Below are 20,819 nucleotides of genomic sequence, written 5' to 3'. Positions count from 1 at the left end.
CTGTCTGCTCAGGACACTCCCTACACAAGCACAAGAACAGATTTATACCAACACACCTCTAGAGCCCCATCTGGGGCTATTCTACCTACTACCCAAGATCCACAAACCTGGAAATCCTGGACGCCCCATCATCTCGGGTATTGGCGCTCTCACTGAAGGACTGTCTTGTTATGTGGACTCTCTCCTCAGACCCTATGCCACCAGCACTCCCAGCTATTTCCAAGACACCACTGACTTCCTGAGAAAACTGGAATACATTGATGACCTTCCAGAAGACACTATGCTAGCCACCATGGATGTAGAGGCTCTCTATACCAACATCCCACACAAAGATGGAATAAATGTTGTCCGGAACAGTATCACTGATGATGCTACAGCACATCCGATGGCTGAGCTCTGTAACTTTATCCTCACACACTATTTCAGATTTGGCAACAATATATACCTTCAAATCAGCGGCACAGCTATGGGTACCCGCATGGCCCCTCAATATGCCAATATTTTCATGGCTGACCTGGAACAGTGCTTCCTTAGCTCTCGTGCACTAACACCCCGTCTCTACTTATGCTACACTGATGACATCTTCATCATCTGGACCCATGGGAAGGAGACTCTGGAGGAATTCCACGGGGACTTCAACAACTTTCACCCCAACATCAACCTCAGCCTGGAACAGTCCACACAGGAGATCCACTTCCTGGACACCACAGTGCTAATACACGATGGCCACATCAATACCACCCTGTACCGTAAACCCACTGACCACTACGCCTACCTTCATGCCTCCAGCTTCCATCCCAGACACACCACATGATCCATTGTCTACAGCCAAGCATTAAGATATAACTGCATTTGCTCCAACCCCTCCAAGAGAGACACACATCTACAGGATCTCTACCAAGCATTCTTGAAACTGCAATACCCACCTGAGGAAGTGAAAAAACAGATCAACAGAGCCAGACATGTGCCATGAAGCCTCTTACTACAGGACAAGCCCAAGAGAGAAACCAACAGAACACCACTAGCCACCACCTACAGTCCTCAGCTAAAACCTCTACAGCGCATCATCAGGGATTTACAACCCATCCTGGACAATGATCCCCCACTTTCACAGGCCTTGGGAGGCAGACCAGTCCTTGCCCACAGACAATCTGCCAACCTGAAGCAAATCCTAACCAGCAACTATACAACGTACCACAGTCACTCTAACTCAGGGACCCATCCATGCAACAAACCTCGTTGCCAGCTCTGCCCACATATCTACACTAGCAACACCATTACAGGACCTAACCAGATCAGCCACACCATTGTGGGTTCATTCAGCTGCACATCTACCAATATAATTTATGTCATCATGTGCCAGCAATGCCCCTCTGCTATAAACATCGGACAAACTGGACAGTCTCTATGTAAAAGAATAAAAGCACACAAATCAGATATTAGAAATGGCAATATACAAAAACCCGTAGGAGAGCACATCAATCTCCCAGGCCACACAGTAGCAGACTTAAAAGTAGCTATCCTACAGCAAAGAAATTTCAGGACCAGACTCCAAAGAGAAATTTCTGAGCTACAATTCATCTGCAAATTCGACGCCCTCAGCTCAGGCTTAAACAAAGACTGTGAATGGCTGGCTAAATACAAAAGCAGCTTCACCTCCCTTGGTGTTCATACCTCCAGATCAACTGCTCGTAGTAAGGCTCACCCTTGCTTACTGAGCTAACCTTGTTATTCCCACCCTTGCTCTGGCTTATTTATACCTGGCCCTGAAGATTTCCAAGACCAGCATCTGATGAAGTGAGTCTGTGCTCACGAAAGCTCATGCACAGAACTTTTCTGTTAGTCTATAAGGTGCCACAGGACCCTTCGTTGCTGTAGTCTGAAACTAGTCATCTGAAAATAACAAAGTTACCAAGATTTGGAAATGCAAATTCCCTCATTGTGATATTGGGCCTATTCAATAGGAATTCACACTTCAAAAGACTACAAGCCATACCACCATGAATTTAGGGCTCCTTCCCCACTCCTAAGAGAACATCTCTCCTCACACTGCCCTCTTCCCAGAGGGTGAGTCACTGGTAACTGGGAACACTAGGGAAGAGTGTCTCCTAAATAGCCTGCATAAGCACTAGAGCCAAAGAACTTCAATATGACGATGCTCAGTTGTGAGCTTTCAATCCTCACCACAGCTAACCTAGCAAGATTTCCACTCCTGGTTCAGAACTACTTACACAGCTTCTCAGCCCCACTCCAGCCCCTATGTGCATCTCTAGTCCTAGAAAGGAGTTGAAGATGGATGTAACTAGCTGCCTGGTCATTACAGTACATGGTGTGGGAGTTGGAATTACTCTTCCCTACATTACTACCCATCTTTTCTCCCAAGAGCTGCTAAACTCTGACTGGCTGACATACTGATATAGAGCAGAATTTGCCCCAATGGTATTATCCATCTTTCTCTTCAGCTGCTTCCAGCATTTACTCTGTGCTGCTGAGAACAGAACTCTTGAATTGCTGCTCATTTTCTGAGGGAGTGTGTAAAGGCAAGAAGCTTTGGTTAGAATATTTTACAATGGCAAACTACTTTCCCCCTTTTGTTGATTCAAGATTCTTCAGACGGAGAAAAAAATCTCTTCAGGATGGTAACAAATGTATAAAGTTTCAGCTCAAAAGAAAACAAATATGACAATAAGCATTTGGTGTCCAGGGTTACAAATTACCACATTTTGCAATCTGCACTATTACTACCAAAAGTTTTGTTTTTCAAATAACATAGATAACACACATTTTTTCTGAAAACCTAGTGTGCCTGTCTTTTTGCTTTGTCTTATTGTTAAACTTTGGTCATTAAATAGGTTTTGCAATGCTATTTAATTTTGATACTATAATACAAGGCAAACATTCAAGTAAACATAGGAATGCATTAGACACGATGCTCACCAATGTTCCTTCTAATTTTTCCATCCACATTAAGAATAAATATTTATGTGCATTGAGACATGTGCAAATGTGCACCACCAAAAGAAACACAAAACCTTGATGTGGGCACTCTGCTAATTCGCTAGACAGTATTAGAATTTCTTCTGCCTGGCTGCACAAGCAGACAGCTTACAGGGAATACTGATGCCCACATGCTTCCAGGACAATCAACCAGGTCATTGTCATTTTACAATGAAAAAGAAGAAAAAAAATATGGGAACACTTCTTTACTGTTGCTCCATTATAGTCCATTTTTAATTCCCAAATTTATTGCTTTTAAATATTATCTTCTGCATGTCCAGTCTTCACAATCTGGCATGCAGTGGAAAACATGCTCTGTTTTCTATAGAAAGGAATTTTAGAAGAGTGCTTTTTTTTTTCCAAATGTCGTTTGCTACATTTGGTTTCAGGGATTTTTCTGGAATGGGTGAGCAGAGAGACGAATGAGTCAGTGGGGAGTGGGTGGCGGCTGGGCAGAGTAGGGGAGGACTATGGGTGGGACCATTGGCTGGACATCTTACCTCCAAATCAACAGATTTACCCACTGCCCCTGGATTTAAGCATAGGTTCAAGAGCTTTGAAGAAGCAAGATATAGGTTGAACCTCCCTCATCCAGCACCCTTGGGACCTCACTGGAGCTGGATGAAAGAATTTGCCAGACAACAGGAGGTCAATATTTTCCAGCATGTTACTAACACTTCCACTGCTTACTGGGCTCTTATAAGACATTTAGGGGTAAATTACAGCTAAATAATAGAACAGAACACTGACAGCCAGGGCTGGTGGCTGCAAACAAAGTTTCTGGGACCACACCGATAATAAGTGGTCCTCCAGCTAACTAAAATCATGCTGGATTATGGAGTTTGCTGGATGAGAGAGTTCCTGATTAGAGAGGTTCAACCTGAAATTACCATCACTCTTTTCAGACTGGAAAGGGAGCCTGTATTTTTTTTAAATCATCAGATTCTGCTGCAAACACCTCCCTTGCTGCATTCTGCTAGTTTCAAAGGTAGAACAACTCTCGACTTCCTCTCTGAATATCAGTAATTTGCAGATTGGCTGTGTATCTGAGATTACTACTCTTGGTAAGATGAAAACAAACCTTGTTAACACCCTAAATTGGTAGAGCACTGGTGGAGATCTTTCAAGTTTATGCTGTTTGGAAAAATTCCTAAAGTGAATATTTCTGAACACTAATTTAAAATATAGTATAGTAATGCTGGTATGAAAATCATCCATATTAGCCATTTTTGAATGATTCCCACCTCCGACAACCTGACAGTAGTGATGATACTGATGAGTAACCAGGACAGCAGGCTGTTGGCTGATGCTGAACTTAAATGCAAATGACAGAAATAACAGCAGTGATGGATGGCTTTGGATCTGCTGAACTGACAAAACGCTATAGTGCTAAGGATGTTGGATGTCAGTAAAAATGGGCAGCACAGGACATGGTATTTGAAGCCTTTACATGACATAATGCGAAGTGATGGTCAGCACTGAACCCTGAACACATGACATTAATGGCATGGATAAGCATGTTACTTTGCCAACCACCGTGTTGTTACATGTTGTTTGTTGGAATGCCGTAAATGAAGGGGTTACAAATGGGGCACAGACAAGGCCATCCCTTCTTACGGTGTCTTTAGGGCTGCATTTGTGATGCATGAGAACCCAGATGTTGCCTCCTCTCACACTCTGCCATATGTCCTTTGGGAAAAACTGCTGGGAAGAATCAGACAGACAGTCCAGCTAGGAACAGTAGAAGCCACACCTGGGACATTCAGAGCACTCCTTACAGTTTCTGCCTTGTATTGATTGGCTCTTTGCGTTAAGCACCCTCTTTCCCCCACACACACACATTGTCTATATCTCATCTTTAGTCTGCCATTGCTGCTCTTAGCCTCTTCCCACTGCACTGTCCCCAGTATCCCCATTCCCCTCCCTTCACTCTGCTAGCTAAACCCAGCCTTCAAAACATCAACACATTATTCATTCTGCTTGTTTCTTAGACTCCTTTCTCCATTCTGGGAGTGCCTAATTGCTCATTGACACAGTAGCTCTTTTGGAGCATGGATGATGCTAGCAGAATGGGACTCCATTTTTGGTTGGTCCTTAGGCACCACTGTGGTAAATAACATTAGTAGAGTAAATACCATTAGAAAATATTACTTCCATGGCTAATCTCTTTAACAGAGGTGCATTATTCAATAAGTCATGTCAGAGTATTATATATTCTTTTTATCCTTCACTAGTGGCTTTTATTATTATATTTGCTGCAGATTCCTGACTGGGTCTCTAAAATGATCAAGGCCATATCTGTGGATATCATTGTACTCTTGGTTGTTGGTTGGATTACAGACCCGTATTAAGTATCGGAGGGGTAGCCATGTTAGTCTGGATCTGTAACAGCAACAAAGGGTCCTATGGCACCTTATAGACTAACAGAAAAGTTTTGAGCATGAGCTTTCGTGAGCACAGACTCACAGAACTGCGAATGGCTGGCTAAATACAAAAGCAGCTTCACCTCCCTTGGTGTTCACACCTCCAGATCAACCGCTGGTAGTAAGCCTCACCCTTGCTGACTGAGCTAACCTTGCTATCCCCAGCCTTGCTCTGGCTTATTTATACCTGGCCCTGCAGATTTCCAAGACCAGCATCTGATGAAGTGAGGCTGTGCTCATGAAAGCTCATGCTCAAAACTTTTCTGTTAGTCTATAAGGTGCCACAGGACCCTTTGTTGCTGTTACAGATCCGTATTATACACTTAAAAGGTTACTCAGGATACTCACCTGCCCTTTTCTTAAGGGCAGAATAACTGTTGGCAGTTTTGCTGAATGGCTCTTTAAAAACTTTTCGTTTGCTTTTATTACTCCGTCTAGCTGCCTCCTTTCCCTACCACAACTGCATGAGCCATTTTCTCTCATATGATTTCTTAACCAGTTGCTTTCTAGATGATCCAATTTGCCTTCCTTTGTAACTCTGATAATCATGTGTGCTGCCAGAGAACTTCCTTCTTTCTATCAGAATGTTATGTTAAAGTTATGTTAAAGTAATGTTAAAGATTGTCTTTATTTAAGAATGGGAATTTAGACAGTTTCCACAGATGATTTATTGGGTATTGTAAGTATATATATATATATATATATATATATATATATATATATATATATATATATTACTGTTACAAAGGTCTTTTTTTTTTTTCTGGCAGAACACACCAGAACGGAGTTTCGGCACTTTTTTCCATTAGAATACCAGAAAAATTTTCTCTGCTGGTCCTGCAACAGTGCAGGGTCTGGGGCAGGAGCCCCCACCAGTCCTGGGAAGGAGCCCCTGCCACCTTGCAGCAGTGTGGGGACCGGGGCAGGAGCCCCTGATTGTCCCATGGCAGCGCAGGGACCAGAGCATTAAAATTGAACACCCTAACCTCTGTGAGGAATCATCAGACTTGAGTTTCAGCGCTTTTTTTTTTTCCTGGAAAAAAAGCACTTCTGTTAGACACTGTGCTGTAGTCACTCCCCAATGCACCTTCTCCTGGCTGTTCTAAGGATCAGCTTCACCAGGCCAACATGCTTTCAATGCTTTTCATACCTCAAGATACTTCAACTACAATAACAACAGCTCAACTAACAATATTGTTAACCTTTCCAGCTACCAACTGAGCCCAGCAGAAGAGTCTCTCTTATCTTGGGGTCTTTCCTTCTGCCTTACTTCTGCCACGAACTTAATACAATTCTGTGGTGACCCTGAAGCCTTCTTTCGCTGCCTCTGTCTAAAGGAATTCTTCCAACACACCTATGAACAACAGTCTGACCCTCTCGCCCCGCCCCCGCAGCCTACCAACAACAAAAGAAGAAGAACTCTATGTGGACTCCCCCTGACGGTCATAGTGAAAGTCTGGATTTCTACATACAATGCTTCTGCAACCATGTTCAGACTGACATTATATGCAAACAATGCCAAATGAGACACAATCTCAACTATGCTGAATGCTATGCTGTCCAGAGTCTCAAAAAATAACCCAGACATTATAATCAAACCAGCTGATAAAGGGGGTGCTGTTGTCATCATGAATAAGTTAGACTATGAACAGGACACAGCCGGACAACACCACATTTTACAGACCTCTCTCCTCTGATCGCACTTTTGAATACCAAAAGAAATTACAACTACCTAACAATCTCCCTGGTGCTACTCGAGATTTCACTCAGACACACCATCTGAGCCCCAGCCTGGATTATTCTATTTACTTCCCAAAATTCAGAAACCTGGGAATGCCGGACGCTAGCATTTCGGGTATTGGAACCCTCACCACCAGACTATCCAGTTATGTGGACTCGCTCCTCAAACCCTGTGCCACCAACTCTCCCAGCTATCTCTGAGATACCATTGACTTCCTTAGGAAATTACAAAACATTGGAAAAGTTCCTGACAACACCATCCTTGCCACAATGGATGGAGAGGCTCTGTACACTAATATTCCACACAAAGACGGATTATAAGCCATCAGGAGTACCATCCCCGATGCCACCACAGCCAATCTGGTGTCTGACCTCAGTAGCTTTGTTCTCACCCACAATTATTTCCGATTTGGGAAGAATTTATACCTCCAGATTAGTGGAACTGCTATGGGTACCTGCGTAGCACCACAATATGCTAATATATTTATGGCTGACCTGGAACAACAACTCCTCAGCTCTCGTCCCCTAGTACTCCTCTTCTACTTAAGATACATTGATGACATCTTTACGATCTGGACCCGTGGTATAGAGACACTAGAAGAATTCCATAGAGACTTTAACAATCTGCACCCCACCATCAACTTATGCCTCAATTACTCCACTCGAGAGATACATTTCCTGGACAATACAGTACAAATCAAGGATGGCCTGATTGGTACCACACTGTACCAGAAACCCACTGATCTCTATACTTACCTACATGCTTTTAGCATCCGTCCTGCACACATAACTAGAATCATTTTTTACAGACAAGCCCTTAGGTACAATTGCATTTGCTCTGATCCTACTGACAGAAACAAAAAACTACAGATTTTTACCAAATATTCATAAACCTGAATTACCCACCAGGAGAAATAAAAAAAAAACAAATCAACAGAGCCAGATGAATACCCAGAGACCAGCTGCTCCAATATAGGCCCAAAAAAGGCAAGAACAGAACACCACTGGTCATCACCTACAGCCCCCAACTCAAATCACTGCAACACATTATTAAAGACCTACAACCTATCCTTGATCAGGATGCCACACTCCAGAAGATCCTAGGTGACAGGCCTGTTTTCTCCTACAGACAACTTCCCAACCTTATGAGGATTCTCACCCACAACCACAGCCTATACCACAGAAACACCAGTCCTGGAACTCTTCCTTGCAACAAAGCCCGCTGCCAGCTTTGTCCACATATCTATTCTGGAGATACCATCACTGGACCTAACCAGGTTAGTCACAGAATCATGGGCACATTCTCATGTTCCTCAGATAACATCATATAAGCCATCATGTACCAACAATGCCCAGATGCTTTGTATATTGAAGAGACTTCAAATCCTCTTAGACAAAGAGTTAATGGGCACAAAACAGACATAAAAACACTCCTGATCCACAAACCAGTCAGCCAGCATTTTAATGGAGTGGGCCATTCTGTTAATGACTTAAAAGTTTGCATCTTACTGAAGAGGAATTTTCACAACACTTTGGAAAGAGAGGCTGCTGAACTCTCTTTTATATTCAAATTCGACACATTAACACATGGTTTGAACCAGGATGGGAATTTTCTGGGTCATTATAGGGGCTCATTTGCATACTTGGCTTAATCGAATTCTTGACCTCCCCCCACACCCCTTTACTCTCTAATTTGCTCACCTTGATCATTTATTTTTCTTATTTGTTCACCTTGATTACTATTTTTGGTTCTCTGTGCCTTAAATATTGAGTCTGTTCTGGTCTGGCTATGGTCTGAAGAAGTGGGTCTGTCCCACGAAAGCTCACCTAATAAACTATTTTGCTAGTCTTTAAAGTGCTATTTAACTGCTTTTTTGTTTTGATATGCTTTCCATTTGTTGGACTCTGTTGATCTCTCTGTCCTCAGCCCCACTCTCACACCAGGAACTTCAGCTTGCTACTCATGACAGTCCTGCAGCCAGGTCACTAAGTGGTTCCCCTTTCTAAGGCAGAACCCTTCAAAGCCTAACCAAGCAGCATCTGTCAGTCCTCATGCCCACAGCCCTAACCCCTATCACTCCAGGTCTGACTGAGACAGCTCCCCAGTTCAGTATCCCAAACATCACCACTCTGCCATGGCAGATAGGAGAACCTCCAGACTGCCTTGCACTCTGGTTTCCTATTCAGGGCCTTTTATAAAGCATCAAGGTTGGTAGCTACTCTAAACTTACTGCTATTGCCTCTGAACTACTTGCTACCTTGCTTTGTCCATTTTAGCCAAAGTCTTCTAAGAGTCTCTCCATCTCAGCAATTTGAATTCAAATTCCTATTCCTGTCTTCTCCCAAAGAGACTAACCAACGCCCTGCCATTGTTCCCCCTTTTCTTGGTTTTATGTGTAAACTAAGCCTATTCCCTCACAGGTGAGCTTGCTTCCCAATAGTTGCCTCCTCCTAGACTAAATCTCTCATGTTTGTTGGTTAATTGGTTAATATGTGACCAGTTGGTCTAATTCAGATCTCTCAGGGAGGATGTGGCAAGCATGAGTCCAGGATTCTGCAGAGCAAATAGTTGAATTCATATACAAAGTTGAATTAAATTTGTGCAGTTTTTCTGGCATTGCCTTACTTTTAAGTGATTGAATTTGCAACATTCATGTTATTTTCACATATTTTTGTATGTAAGCTACTAGGGCTTTTTTTTTAAAAAAAAATTCATCTTGTGGATCCATGCTGACTTTCTCCATGGGTTAGCAGGAGGATAAGAGCCCAGAATGTAAAGGTCCACAATAGCGAATGCTACCACTTGAGGTAAAGGAGTAAATGATAACAAGAGTGATAGAGAGTTAGCTGTGTTTGTGTTCTATCAAAACCAAAATGCAGTCATGTAGCACTTTAAAGACTAACAAAATAATTTATTAGGTGATGAGCTTTCACGGGGAAGACCCACTTCTGTTGATCTGAAGAAGCGGTTCTTTCCCATGAAAGCTCATCACCTAATAAATTATTTTGTTAGTCTTTAAAGTGCTACATTACTGCTTTTTTGTTTTGGTAGCAAAAGTATGCAGTTACTTTCACTAGGGGGATGTTACACATCCTTTTGCCAAGTGGACTTACACAACTGTTTGCTAGGCAACACATTGATCATAGAAATAAATAAAATCTAGGTTTTATCTGAGCTAGCATAAATCAAAGCAGGAACCAGAAAGGTATATTGTTACTCTAAGTCACAACTTTACTTGGTCTTCTCATGAGGCAGTGCAGATATATCACCTCCTTACTCATGGCAGCTTGTAAATTTGCTGTGCACCTCTATATTGCATTACAATTACTCACTCCCATGTTGAGATGAGTATGTCTTTTAAATGGTTGTGGTGCATTGAATGCTGCTATTGATTAGTTGCTTTCAATAGGCCAACGGCAGGTGTAAATCCCTTCAGAAAACTTGAAGTGTCAGTTTGGAAATTCCCCATTTACTAATCACCATTACAACATTATCTTTTGTCATCTCAAGCTAAAAGCTAGCAACAATCTTCTAATGGCTATGTCATTACAATTGTATTTTTGCTATATAGAGAGCTTTTAGTATTGCTAATACTTTTGCTTCTTTGTTAAAGCATTCCTATACTATGGTAATGCTCAATGCTTTTTTCTCCTAAATTCCCCCCAGTAACTTCAAATTATTAATTCAAGTATGTAGTTAGACTTCTTCTCTGGAGCTTTGAAAAGTGCTGTGGAATGCCTGATGGATATTTTTGGACACAAAGAGTTGAAATACAAATTAAAAAAAAAAACATTTACAGTTATATAATGGACACAAAGTCCATAATTTATTTTCAGTGCACACTGCCACACTTAAAGACGTTTTATGGTATTGGTGTTGTGCTCTGTTGAAATGGTAATTTAGTAATTCGCTGAGAGGCTATATTCATTATTCCATAATAGAATGAAGCTACTGCAACTTGTTTCTCTTGCTTAATCATTAAAAGTGAATGGAGATACAAAGGTACAGAGTAGTTTGTCCTGTTCTTTTTTCCGTTGACTCGTAAGGGAAGGAATCATTAACATACAATACAGGAGTGTCCCCAGATACACAGGAATGAATGGATTAGTGTTGGTGTCCAGTGCCTTCTAATCAGTGGCCATTTCTGTAGACCAGCGCACAGCAGCTTCTCTAATATGCAAAGCAGTAATGGGCCACAAATCAACACGGGGAACACTTGTTTATCTATCTGCTCATTTATGTGCCCATGCAGAGGTCTTGCCCCCATTTGTGTCCGGCCTCTGAAGAAGAATCAGGGCTGTCTTCTGCATTTTTGTGACAGCCCAATATGCTCTTCTCCACGCTTCTTCTGTACAACTTCAGCACAGTTTGCAGAAGTCCTGGCGGCCCTAGTGGGCTGACTCATGAGTCTTCAAATAGAACACCCCCAATGGAGGTGTAACCCATGTTCCCACTAAGATTTTCCATCCATGGGCGGATTTTGTTATGTGCACCAAGAAAATTGTGGATGTATACCACCAAGAGAAACACATGCTGCCCACTGGAGGTGGCTGTGAACACTTTGCTAATCAGCTGAGTGACACCTGAATCACTCCTGGGCAGCTGCCCAAGTGCTGAGCTTTCAGGGAACACTGGCTGTGAGTGTTCCCTTCTCCTCTTCCTCCCTGGTGAGCCCTCCCCAAGGCGCAAATAACTTAATTCTATACTGAGTCTATTGCTACACTTTTTAATAACCCTAGTGAGTAGAGCTGAGGGCATGCCCTGCATGAATACAGGGGGTCCTCATTATCAGTCACTTTGCTATAAGTTATTTTGCACATACATCTTTAATTAATTCAGGAAAGCAACTTCATTATAAGTCACACTGATCTGCACTTATGTTGTTTAGGGGCCAAGAAACCAAAAGCAAGGAACATAGTAGAGCTTTGTGGTAGCCTGGCAGCAGGCACTGTAGTGTAGGAGACCTGAAGTCTTGAAGGACCAGCAGGGAGCTGTGTGGAGCTGGGATGAGTAGGGGAAAGCTGGAAGGTACCCAGAGAGGAGTGGGGAACTGTGGGGAGCCAGCGGGGAGATGTGATGAGAGGTGGGGAGCTGGCGGGGTGCTACAGGGAGCTAACAGAGAGATGGTGGGGAGCCAGCAGGGAGCTGGTGGGAAGCTGGCAGGGAGCAATGGAGACAGGGAAGGAGCAGCAGGGAGCTGTGGGAAGAGGCGGGCATTTGTGTGGACAGGCAAGGAGCAGGTAGGAAGCCGGCAGAGAGCTGCAGGGAGCCAGCGGACAGCTGTGGGGCAGACAGGGAGTGATGGGGACTGTCAGGAAGCTGATGGGGAGCTGGCAGGGATAGGTGGGGGCAGAAGGGGACAGGTGGGGAGCTGGCAAGAACAAATGGGGAGCCATGGAGAGAGATGGGTACAGGAAGGGACCAGGCAGAGAGCCAGCAGGAAGCTTGGAGGAACCAGGAGGGAGCTGGCAGGTAGCTGCTGGGGAGCCATAGGGAGCTGCAGGGACAGGCAGGGAGCTGATAGGGAGAGATGGAGAGCTGCGGTGAGCTGGCAGGGAGCTGGTGGGGAGCTGGCGGGGAGCCAGTGAGGAGCCAACAAGCTATGGGGGAGCCAGCAGGCAGCTGGCAGAGAGATGGTGGGGACTGCTGGGAAACTAGATTATCTCTCTCTCTCTCTCTCTCTCTCTCTCTCTCTCTATCTATCTTGTTATTATTATTATTATTATTATTATTATTATTATATATTTACCTGTCTATTTATTTCTATTCTATTTCTATTTATTGTTTTGTGTGGGTTATACGTAAAGTACATTATATGTACCACATGTGTGAACCTATGTGTTGGGAACAACTATAAGAGAGGTAGTCTTGTTAGTCTGTATCCTCAAGAACAACAAGAAGTCCTGTGACACCTTGTAGACTAACAGATATTTTGGAGCATAAGCTTTTGTGTGCAAACTCCTGTCTTTGCCCATGAAAGCTTATGCTTCAAAATATCTGTTAGTCTTTTTTTTTCCAAATCATATATGTTTATATAATGGCACTCTTTGCTGACGACTGTGCCCTTATGGCTCACACGGAAAACGATCTTCAGCACACTGTCAACAAGTTTGCTGAGGCCTCGCAACTTTTTGGATTAACTATCAGCCTTGGAAAGACAGAAGTTCTCCATCAACCTGCACCTGGATCAAATGCTCATGTCCCGAGTATCTCCATTCACGGCACTTGGCTTAAAGTAGTGGAGAACTTTAAATACCTGGGCAGTGTCATATCCAGTGATGGATCACTGGATAATGAGATCAACGCGCGAATATCCAAAGCGAGCCAGGCACTTGGCTGTCTGCGTGTCAAAGTTCTAAACCACCATAACATCCAGATGTCAACAAAACTGCTTGTGTATAGAGCTGTTGTTCTCTCATCTCTTTTGTATGGGTGCGAAACATGGACACTATATAGGTGTCACATCAAGCAGCTCGAAGCATTCCACATGCGCTGCCTCTGTAACATCATGAAGATCTGCTGGCAAGACAAAGTGCCCAGTCTTGAGGTCCTCGAGAGAGCCCAGATGACAAGCATTGAAATGATGATTATGAAGTCACAACTACCTTGGACCGGTCATGTCAGCCACATGAATGCCAACAGAATCCCTCACAAGCTTCTGTACGATGAACTCTCCTAGGGCATCCGGTGAATAGGTCCTCCATGGAAACGCTACAAGGATACCATCAAAGCCAATCTGCAGTACAGCAGTATCAAACCTAGGGACCTTGAGGACGCCGCCAGTGACAGAACACAGTGGCATGCAACAGTCAGAAATACCTGCATTTCCTTTGAGGAAGACCGCTGCCGGCATCTACAAGAGGCACGTGAACGACGTCACAGAGCATCAGCAATGCACAACCCACAGATTGCAAACTTCCCATGCACCATCTGTGGCAAAATATGCACTTCTAGAATTGGCTTATACAGTCACCAGAGGGCACACCATCAGAGCAATAACAGATGATCTGCACAGATTTGTCATCGTCAGATTGATGGACTACCATTACATCTCCTAGAACTGGAAGGGATCTCAGGAGGTCATCTAGTTCAGTCCCCTCCCTTCTTGGCAGGGCCAAGCACCCTTCCTGACATCTATTTGCCCCAATCCCTAAATGGCCTTCTCAAGAATTAAGCTCACAACCTCATGTTTAGTAGGTCAATGCTCAAACCACTGAGCTATCCCTTCCCCCACCAAGGTGCTATGGGACTTCATGTGTTGGGAATGTAACTCAAGCTAATTTCACTATTCCTTGTGGGTATTAGTTTCCCTTTATAAGTCGTTTCACTGTAAATTACATTATTTAGGAATGTAACCTGGACTTATAATGAGGACCCCCTGTAATACGCTTCTGTGACATACTTAAATGTCCTTTGTTTTGGATGGGATGAGGAGGTAAATTTTCAGAATGAGGGGATGGAGTGCTGAATTTTGTTACTCCTAGATCCTGCTACCATAGCCAAGTATAATGAAGACTGAAAACAAAAGATAACAGAAAATCAGAAGTTTACTACTGAAGAAATATGACTCCAACTCTTTTTATTTTACTTGGTCCAATTAACAGAAGTACCATATCAGCTAAATTTCAGAATGAGAAATCAAATCAGCAAAGCTCTGAACCAGATACTTCTAATTAGTGGGCTTGTTGGAAAGCCATAAATTCTAATGGGAATGGTTTTACTTTTCATGGCATGTCTCTTAGCCAATTGGTGCCATCACAAATGTAAACTTGCTCAGAAGTTTTGCTTTGAAAAGTAATGCTTCTGAGAATGGCAACACAGCATTAGACAGTGAATTACAGTCACTGTTACCTCCTGTCAGCTCTCATTTTATTCTCAGTTTGTGAGCTTCTTAGGGCGGGGACCATCTTTTCATTTTGCATTGATATAATCTTACAAATTTTGCATTGGCTCTCTAAATGCCACTGTAATACATATAAATACAAACAATGATTGGCTAGTTATAATCTTATTACCAGAATAACACTGATCTAGTTACATCAGAGACAAATAGAAATTGAAAGAGCCCAGGATTGAGTACATTGAGAGGCCATGTTTTCTTGTATGTGACTGCCTGAGAAAAAAGAAAGAGGTAGGAATTATTACTTGGAACAAATACAGAAATAGCAGGGTTATGTAAATCAGGTACAAGATCGCATTGTCATATGTTATAAAACTGCCCACTGGTAACCCTGTACTCCTTTATACCACTCATAACTAAAGAGCCACATGTTATGCATCTGCTTCTTTATATTGCCCCAGAAGTTTAATAAGTCTTTTCTGTTGTTCCCTTGTTTGCCTTCTCTGCTAGGAAAGGAAAACTTTCACTAAGAGAAGCACTCTTTTACAGAAAACTTTTCCAAAGAGAAACTGCAGAGCTGCAATTCATTTGCAAAGTTGACACCATCAATCAAGGACAGAACAGAGACTGGGAGTGCCTGGCCAACTAGAAAAACAGTTTCTCCTCTCTTGGTGTTCACACTCCCAAATTAGCTACTGGAAGTGGGACACACCCTCCCTGACTGAAATGGCCTTGTCAGCTCTGGCCTTCCTCTTGATTAGGACTCCTTCCTTCTCATGAGCCTATATAATTAGACCTGCCTCTGGCATTTCCATTACATGCCTCTGATGAAGTGGGTCTTTGCCCACGAAAGCTTACGCACCAAAATATCTGTTAGTCTATAAGGTGCCACAGGACTTCTCTTTTTTTTGCAGACACAGACTACCACGGACACCCTTCTGATACTTGTTTCCATGTCTCTCTTTATCTCTTAGTACTTCCCTTTCTAACACTGAATTGCTTACTCCTTTTCATGCTCATTTTGATTCAGCCAGCTCTGGTATGGGGGCATAAATACCCCTTTTGCAAGCTTTTATGCAAGGTACATAAATATAAACACCTGGCAGACTTTTTCATGATGTGCACTGTAAGAAGATCCAATAGTATATGAACACCTGAACCTCATTTTGAAGATCTCACAGGTCATTTAAATGAACAAATGATTGAGGTACTTTTTTGAGTCTGATTATATCTCTCTTGCATATCTTTTTGAGGACTGAAAAGAGGGGGTCATAAAATACCGCTTCAGACAGCAATTCTTTACCACTTGTGGCAGTGGCATCACAAGCAGCTTCAGCAATTGGCTGATTGATGACAAAAGTTGACAGCTTCAGTCATTTGAAGGAATATTTATTTTATTTTTTCAAAAAGTTTATGAGCTGTGTGGTTAATCTTGAAAGAAGTACCTGTTAAAATTTTCTCAAAGTCAAATAAATTTCCTCCAGCTACATACTTAGATCTGCTTCAAAATTGATTCTTGATCTTGTCACAAAAGAGCCAAACTAACCTTTCTAAGGTTCAAATCATAGTAAGTATCCCAGTGTTAGCAACGTTCATGATTTTATTGTTAATCCTGCTATATTTGGAATTTTCCTTAATGACCAAGAATCAGGAATCCTGTCTGACACAGAATCCCTAGTTTCTTTAAAAAAATATTCTAGCCCTTGTGGTTGCAGAGAAAGCTAGAATATGTGACCCAAATGCACCCCCAATACTCCAAAACAAAAGGTAAATAAAAAGAACCTCATATATATTATTAAAATAAAAAACAATCCCAAAATCATACTTCTTAAACTAATCTCATGATTTTTGGGGGCAGACAGTTTTTGGTCACATGAGATCAGCAATACTGCTCCCTATTCATTTGAAAGCCTAATTACTGTCTCTTTTCACTCTGATAACTGGTAATGGGAATTTCATAGGCTGAATGAGAGACACCATATACTGTGAAAGTCATGTGTAGGACACATTGCTCTTGAACTTACTTACAGCATAAACTACTCCATTTTATCTCCTTGATTGCATTTTTGGAACCAAGAAGAGATTTCCCTATTTTCCCAAATTTCAGGATTCCTGGCTTTTGGTTAGTTTCAATTTTTCCATTTCTGAGAAGCCTCTGTGCCTTTCTGTCCCATATTTTTAATTACTCTTCTTCAGTTTAAGTCATAACTATGTGTCAAGCAGAATTTTCAAAGCTGCCTAGCTTCCATGAGATTTTATTAAGCATTCAGGAAGAAGCTGAAGAGAGATAGTATATTGTTGCTCCTTGACCTGAGTGGTTAGCCAATACTCAGAGCTTTCCTAATTGTTTACGTTAGAGGACTAAATAGATGAAAAAGTCAGGGATTACTTTGCTACAAGTCCTGTTTGTTTACAAAGAGTGTACATAAAAGTGTCTTATTTTATTGAACACAGAAGGAACAAGCAATAGAAAACAGTTTCCTAGTTACAAGCCTAATGATCAGCCAGTCCTGTGCGCCAACGAGTTCTCTCCGGGGATCGTCCCACTGCTACACTCACAGTGTGTTGCACACTGATTGCTTGCTGAACCTTCCTTCTTTTCACTACTTCTCTTGGATGCTTCTCTGTGAGGCTATGTCTACGCTTACCTTGAAGGTCAACTACTGCTATGTAATTTTTGGTATGCCAATTGCATACTGAAAATCGACTTTGCAACCATTGACTTCCATGCCTGTCTTCACGACAGTAGGTTAACAGGGGTTTTCATCCCATCGAGCTTCCTTAATCCATGTGACTCATGAGGAGTTCTGGGATTGACATTGACCCCAGAATGCGCCGTTTTGTGCACATGAGAAATGGCATCCCAGAAGATCAGCCTAGAGAGGTCAATCTTCTTTGGCAAGTGTAGGTGTAGCCTAAGTCTTCTGTGCAAACAGTTACAACAAAATCAGCCCCTCCTCTCCTTGATTGCAAACGGTCACCATATATTCCTCTTGGGCCACACTGCCAGTAAAAGTGTTGGGTTTTGTTGACAAAACTCTCTAGTGTAACCGTAGCACTGGTGCTTCTTAAAGAAAATGCAAGGGTTGCATTTGTCATTTTTGTCATCCATTTTCATATGGCAGTTTTTAAGCTAAAGCAAGCAATTTTATTGCAATCCTGGATGCTGCTAAATAAGGTTTTTTATTAGATTTAGTATACCAGTGTGCTCTTGCTTAATTCATATTAACAGTTATGGAGGATAAAATACAAAACAGGCCTTTGACATCCTGGCATCATAAAATTTTACGAAAAGGAAAATATTTTATTTGCTTCATACTGGTTTTATGTAAATAATTTTTTACATATTTAAATAATGTAATACACTGTAACTACAATATTCAACAGGATTATAAAGTTATTTGGGAAGTCTCTACTGGGTGATGATTTATTTGTTCCAAGGTGTTATGGCATCCCAGAGGACTACAGAGATTATAGAACACTTCAGAGAGCTGATAAAGAATACAGTCCAGATCACTTTTCAGCCCCATGAGCAAGAAGGCAGAAAACACAAGAGACTTCACACACAGGGTGTGAAGCTGAAGGTACTGAGTTTGGTGACACATCTAATCACATTCCAGTGGGAGAAGGGACTGTCTGCAGTTCTTAGGTAGAGAAGATAATTTTCTTTGTTTGAGACTATTAGGAGCAATCACGAGGGCATTAAGCTAACATGGGAAGGGACAAGTGCAAAGATGGAAAAAAGAGGTTCAAACTCTTGGCATATTATAGACAAATTGAACTGATGTGGTGAAGATTACAAAAAGAAAAAAATGTTTCAGTGGTGCACACACCAATGCGAGGGTTAAGGGTAACAAGATAGTGGAAATGAAATTTTTCTTTGAGACGGAAATAGGCACAATTGCCATTACTGAAACTTCGTGTGAAAAGTTGTATGTTTGGAATATTAGCATCACTGACTACGATCAGTCCAGGAAAAGACAAGATGAAAAAAATGCACAGAAGAAAACTAGAGCTAGAAGGGGCCACGAGAGTCATCAAGTCCAATCCCCTGCACCTATGGGAGGAACAAGCATTGTCTAGATCAGTGGTTCCCAAACTTTTCAGCATCACGCCCTCACTTTTGATGTTTGAGAAACTCTCACACCCCCCCACCTCTTCTTCGCTATCATCCAACCTCCTTTTAACAAAAAATTCAATTAGTAATTTAAAATCAACGCAAAAACTTGATAAAAAATGTTATTTAAAATTAAAAATAAGCACAAATAGTTTTTCTTGGCCCCTTGAGGGTGCCTGGTGCAGCCCAGCTGCCACAGCCCCATGCCATCTACCAGAGCTACCTGCACCAGCCACTCAACCACCTCAAACCTGAGCTGCCAGAGCCAGCCACCTGCCTGCCTGCCAGCTGCTGGGGCCAGCTGCCCACCCCAGCTGCCCCAGCTGCCCGCTCAAGCCCTACACTGCCTGGGCCAGCCACCTGCTCATCAGACCAAGCCATCTGAGCCCCACATTGCTGGGGCCAGCCACCCACCTGCCAGCCCAAGGTGCTTGAGCCCCGCACCACTGGGGCCAGTCGCCAGCCTGAGCCCTGCACTGCTAGAACCAGCCTCCCACCTGAGCTGCCTGAGCCCTGCAATGCTAGTGCCACCTGCCCAAGCCCCTTGAATCCTGCAAGCTGGCTGGCCGCCTGAGCCCCACAAGCCCTACGAGCCATTCACCTAAGCCTCTCCCCTGCCACAAAGCCAGGCACCACCAGCTCCCCACTCTTACCCATCCCCATCTCCCTTACTTGAGCCAGGCACCCCCAGCCCCCACATCTAACCCCATCCTCCTCCTCCTCAACTCCCAGCCCACACTCACCTTTGCACTTGGGTCTTTGCCGGCTGCAAGGCTTTTTATGGTGGCTGTGCCGGGTCACCCACATAAAATGGCAGGGGATGACTGCCAGAAGCAGAGGGTGAGGGGAATGATGCGGGGGGCTGGGTTGCCTCATGCCCCCCCCGGAATGACTTCACACACCCCCAGGGGGCACGCCCCCCCATCTTGGGAAACCATGATTTAGATTATCCCTAACAGATTTTTGTTTAACCTGCTCTTAAAAATCTCCTGTGATGGGGATTCCATAATCTCTCTAGGCAATTTATTGGTGATTAATCATCCTGACAATTAAGGTGCATGGGAGGTGACACTCTATAGTAATGATACCATTACCTGTTTTAGAGATATGGGTAACTCACAACTCATGGATTTTTAGTGCAACTGGATCAATAATCTAGCAAAGGCCAGGAGAATATATTATTAGCAGATCACAGGATCCAACTAAGAAACAGAGGGTTTGTCTACACTTGCCCCCAACTTCGAAGGGGGCATGTTAATCAGGGAAACAGGAGATCACTAATGAAGAGCTGTGGTGAATGCACAGCACTTCTTTATGCTACTTTTCCCCTGCGGCAACTTTGAACGTCAAACTTCGAAGTCCCCACACTACTTCAATGTGCCTTTACTCCTCAAAATTGTGGGGATCATGCCCAGATTCCTTTCAATAAGGGTAAAGCTATTATTCTCCCAGCATTGTTTTATGAGTTTGAAACTTGGGCAACCCACAGACATCACTTGAAAGTCCTTGAGAGGCATCACCAATGCTGTCACTGCAAGATCTTGAAGATCAAATGAGAAGTCAGAGGCACCAACTCTAGTGTTCTGGAAGAGGCAAAGACCACTAATAGCAAGGCAACGTTTATCCATCAGCAACTCTGCTGGACTGGGCACACTATCTGGATGAGAGACCATCAACTCCCAAAACAGGTCCTGTTCTCTC

The sequence above is a fragment of the Carettochelys insculpta genome, chromosome 1 (assembly GCF_033958435.1).
Source record: "Carettochelys insculpta isolate YL-2023 chromosome 1, ASM3395843v1, whole genome shotgun sequence".
In the NCBI taxonomy this organism is placed as follows: domain Eukaryota; kingdom Metazoa; phylum Chordata; order Testudines; family Carettochelyidae; genus Carettochelys; species Carettochelys insculpta.
Note: the sequence above shows the minus strand (reverse complement) of the source record.